The sequence below is a fragment of the Cornus florida genome, unplaced genomic scaffold, assembly GCF_030987335.1.
Source record: "Cornus florida cultivar Cherokee Brave unplaced genomic scaffold, ASM3098733v1 CherokeeBrave_3.0.0_Hap2_Chr06, whole genome shotgun sequence".
Taxonomy (NCBI): Eukaryota; Viridiplantae; Streptophyta; class Magnoliopsida; order Cornales; family Cornaceae; genus Cornus; species Cornus florida.
In genome coordinates this window covers 19,387,623-19,392,821 of record NW_026775576.1, presented here as the reverse complement: position 1 = coordinate 19,392,821, position 5,199 = coordinate 19,387,623, and the positions used below count along the sequence as shown (strand labels likewise).

Sequence of the window (5,199 nt, the reverse complement as noted above, 5' to 3'; positions counted from 1 at the left end):
GTGCAAAGAGAAAAAAAGGGAAAGATTATATCAGTGCAACTAAGGCAAAGAATGGCTGGGACAGAAGTATCCAAAGTGGGTGGCATAGCCCCCCTCCAAAATTTGGGATTAACTGTAGTCCTAAAATTTTGGCACTTGGATAAAACTCATCAGAGAACAAAAGGGATAATAACAGTGCACAGTGGACATGCAAGTGTAAATGGGATAGCAATTGAAAATAGAGAGAGGTATAAGGGTGGTCCTGAAAATTTTGGGCTCTCTCTCACTGAAGTCACTAGGATGCACCTGATAGAGTCAAACAGATAGATATAGGAATATGAAAATAGGACATCCATAAAGAAAGCATAAATAAACCAAAAATAAAGTACAGTACATCCAGTATCAAAGCCGACAGACACAGCTGTAAAAATAATGTAACAGTATAAAAAATAAGCAGCTATCACAGATATATAAGAGGAGTAAGAAGATATGGAAAGATCAAGTGGAGGAAGTAGGACGGGCAGGTCGCGCTTCGCGGATGTCTCTGGATAGATCTCTGAATGCGGTCATGACATCCGTATAGAGGGAAGCAATGTCAGCTCTAATGGAGATAGTCTCTGCGCGAATAGATACCACGGCGTCCTCCAGAGTCTGAAGTCGCTTTCCAAAGTTGGGTATGTGAGTAGGAGCCTCAGGTGTGGCTGGATCAAGAGAATGATGATCCTGAGCCTGCTCCTCATCGTGAACAGATGACCCAACTGGAAAATGCTGCTCTGGGTCCTCTGCAGGCTGCTCCAAATCAATATCCATGTGTACGGTAGCTAGATCGACTGTGGCGTCGTCCGCTGTCGGGTCTGCTGTTGCTGTTGCTATCTCCTTGGCCTCTAGATCCTCAGCTGCCTCGGCAGCGTCGTCCCGTAGATTCTTGATAAGAGCGTTGTAGCTCTTATCCCAACCTTTCTTCTTGAATGAACATGCCCCAGACTCAGTCTTCTCCTATGGCTGGAAGGGATAGCGTTGGTATCTAAGAATCTGTGTAATGAGATGGCCGAATGTGTACAAAAACATATATACATATATACACAGAGCTCAAAGTTTCATCCATGGCAATATTCATCATGAAAACAACCTAGATCTAACATTTAAAACATGTATGCATCATATCAAAGCTTGAAATCATAAGAGTGGGATTCGGATCTCACCGGAATCAAGAGAGAAGTGGAGATGCAAAGGGGGGTGAGATTCGAATCAAGATCTGAGAGGAGAGAGAGTAGTGAACACAATGGGCCTCGCTGGAGATGGAGAAGAGTTTAGATGCAGCGGCGAAATGGGAACGAGGGTCTGCGAAGGTTAGATTGATCTTTGTGAAATCGATCGAATGACCCTGAATCGATTTTTTAAAAACATTCCCTTGCCAGTTTGATCGATCGAATTGAATCCTCAGATCAATCGAACTGACATCAATCTCTCCTCTTGAGTAACAAAGTATTTTTGGGATTTTTTGAAAAATAAAAAGTAAAAATAAATAAAATAAAAAGTAAAAATATTTTTAGGATTATATATATATATATATATATATATATATATATATATATATATATTTGGGAAATAAAAATGTCAATAAAAAATAATAAAATATATATATATTTTTTGGAATTTTTGAAATTTAAAATAAAGTCAAAATTGAAAAACAAAGAACAAAGATCGATCTCCCCAAGATCGATCTCAGAATACTTTCGATCGATCAAGAATGCATAGAATTGAAGAAATGTTCGATCGATGAGACAGAGAGGCTTTTGGATGCAGGTGGATGCAGGTTGGAAATTTTTCTAAGTGTTGGAACTGCAGATCGATCCAAGATGAAGTTGAATCGATCGAAGAACTAAATATCGATCTAGGAACAAGTTTGAACGATGGGACAGAGAGCTGAAATATGCAAGTTTTGTTCGAACCATTGGACAGAGAGTGATTTGGATGCAGGTTTGATGTAGGTAGGAAGTTCAATAGATCGAACTCATTTTGAGATCGATCGAACTTATGCAAAATGCTCAGTTTCAACATGAAATTCATGCAATCCTAATCACACAGTTCCTAGCAATGCATATGAACCCAAAGCCAATATCTAGACTTCGTAAGAAACGAAATTAAAGATAGAAATGAGGGAGGAATAGGGTTTTGACACCTTACGAAATGTTTTGCTAGTCTTTAATGTCTTTAGCAAGACGTTGGGCTCTTTTTAGCCCGGATCAAACATCTTGTAGTGCATCCCCTCCTCAATGGGTTGATAAGTGCTTTGAACTCCACCTAACAAATGGTTTTTTAAGGAACTTGTTGGATTAAGCTCAAAAGATGTTTTCGGTCCTTGGTCAATGCAATCTTTGGGCTTCCACGCCCTTTCAAAACAAGACTTTGAAATAATTTTCTTTGAATGCAGGGTTGAAGATGGACTTTTTGAAACTTTGGTCTCACACAAAGGCTCAATTCCTTCACTTTTAAGGTCATGACATTTTTCTACAACATTAACATCTTCATGCTTGTCAAATGAATTGGGGGTCGGATTGAAGATATTCAACTTCACCTTCATGTGGCCAAATGAGATTTTCATTATCCCCGTCCTACAATTAGTGTTGGCATTCGTGGTTGCCAAGAAAGGACGGCCAAGGATAACGGGAATTTAGCTCTTAGGATTTGGGACCGGTTCCGTGTCAATGACAATGAAGTCAATGGGAAAGAAGAATTTATCAATTTTAATCAAGACGTTCTCAATGACACCCCTAGGCTTTTTGATTGATTGGTCAGTAAGTTATAAAACTACCAACATCGGTTTTAAGTCTCCTAAGCCTAATTTGACATACACCGAGTATGGAAGAAGGTTAACACTTGCCCCTAGGTCAAGAAGAGCCCGATTAATGATAGGATCACCAATGATGCATGAAGTGGTAGGTGAACCGGGGTCCTTAAACTTTGGAAGAGTGTTATGTTACAAAATTGAGCTCACTTACTCGGTTAAGACCACTTTTCTAGGTGCTTGGCTTTTGTTTTTCCTCTTTTAGGTGCATAAGTCTTTTAAGAACTTGGCATAAGCCGGAATTTGCTTGATTGCATCCAAAAGTGGAAGATTAACTTTCACTTGCCTAAACACATCCATAATTTCATTTACTTTAGCCTTTTGCTTGTCATTTGAAATGGATCCTTTTAAGGCATCTGGAAATAGAGCTTTTGGTTCAAAAACCTTTTCAGAATTTTTCTTTAAAGTCTCTTCAACATAAGAAGTTTTGAAATCATTTTGCAAATCTTTCTTTTCAAAATCACTTTTCAACACATTCTGATTTGAAAGATCATGCATATGCAATGAATGAGGACTATGATATGAAATGGGACGGGTGTCAACTTTTGGTTGCACCGGTTCACTTTCTTCATTGGACATACCTATTTGATTGTCCACAATTTTCCCACTTCTCAAGATAGTCACCGCATTGACATGCTCTATTATGTGACCTTCCGATGAGGAATGAGTCTCCACAACACATTGTTGCTTTTGTGGGGCATTCAAAGGCATTTTCCATTTCTCTCTTGCATTTAAAGTGCTAGCTATTTGCCTTACTTGGGTTTCTAGCTTTGCAATGGATTGAGAGTGAGAATGAAGTAATTGTGTGTTTACCTCTAAAGTGCTCAAAGCGGTAAAAACTTTCTCTTCAAAAGTGGGACTTCTAACATTTCCTTAGGAATATGATTGATTGGGAAAATGACAATTTGAAAATTGGTTTCCTTGTGATTGGTATGATGATCTAAAACTTTGGGAACCTTGGCCTTGCATTGGAGGTGAAATGTACTTTCCTTGAAAACCACCTTGGGAAGGGTTTGAGCCCTCCCCTTGGCTTTTCCAAGAGAAGTTCGGGTGATTCCTCCAACTAGGATTATAGTGATTGCCATAAGGATTGTTCCCTTGATTCACAAATGTTGCATTTACTTATTCATGATGCTCACTTTGCACATGTCCATGGGGACAATTGGAAGTAGAATGTAAAACACTTGAACAAGTCATACATGTCTCATTAGATGCATAACGAGAATGGTTAGGGAAGAAAGATACTTGATTTTCCGAGTTTTGGTTAATCAAGAATTGATCATACCTTTGAGATAATGATTTCATCTCGGCGGCAATTTCATTGGAGTGGTTAACTTGATGTAAGCCAACACTCTTCCTACCACTAGAATTTATACCATTCTTCGAAGATAAAGTTCGATGCAAAGAATTTTCACTCATGCTCTCATAAAGATGCTACATGTCATCCTCATGCCTATCAATGTAAGAGCCACCTATGGAAGCATCAACCATGCCCTTGTAATTATCCGATAAGCTCTCAAAGAAATATTGAACTAATTGCCATTTAGGCATGTCATGATGTGGACACTTCCTAAACAATTCATTAAAGCGTTCCCATGCCTCATGAAATGTTTCCCCATTCCCATGTGAAAATTCTAGAATTTAGGTTCTTATGGCATTGGTCTTAGAAACCGGATAATACTTCTTCAAGAACTCTTGTTGCATTTCTTCCCAAGAAGTTATTGAAAAAGGTCTAAGATTGTTAAACTAATATTTTGCATTGTCTTTAAGGGTGAATGGAAAAAGTTTAAACCTTAAGACCTCTTCTGACATGTCCGTATATCTTGCGGCGGAACATACTTCAAGAAACTCATCTAAATGCTTGTAAGGTTCTTCACTTGGAAGTTCATGATAATTAAGAAGCATTTGAATGGTTTGTGGCTTGATTTCATAGTGGTGTGCTCTAAATGGTGGCAATTGAATCCATCTGGGTGCATTATATTCATTAGGCACATAGTGATCTCTTAAAGCAAGGGGAAGATTAGCAATTGGAGGTGTAACATGGGCACCTTGATTGCCTTGAATGATGGGAGGCAGTGGAGCATAGATTGGCCTTGGCATTCCCAATGGGACTTGGCCTTGTTGTTGTGGTGGATGAACAAATGGCCTCAGCATGCCTAATGGTATTTGCATGTTATCATGATGCACATTGGGGTGGAGGATACCTTGTTGGTCTATGTGACCAAGGTCTTCCACATGGTCCTCATTGTGTCCTTCCATTGATGACATGGATTAACTAGAACTTCCTCTTCCCCTAAGGTTTCGAACAATGGATTCAAGATGAAAATTTAAAGGGACAAGAGTGGGTCTCAATGATTTATGACCATCCATGC

General features: G+C 39.0%; 1 non-coding gene across 1 annotated transcript; it reads left to right on the top strand.

The window, feature by feature from the left end:
• The first annotated feature begins 4,376 nt into the window (after positions 1–4,376).
• On the top strand, positions 4,377–4,483 carry LOC132315211 (small nucleolar RNA R71). Its single transcript, XR_009483599.1, has one exon. It is a non-coding gene; the product is annotated as a small nucleolar RNA R71 (small nucleolar RNA).
• The last annotated feature ends 716 nt before the right edge of the window (positions 4,484–5,199 follow it).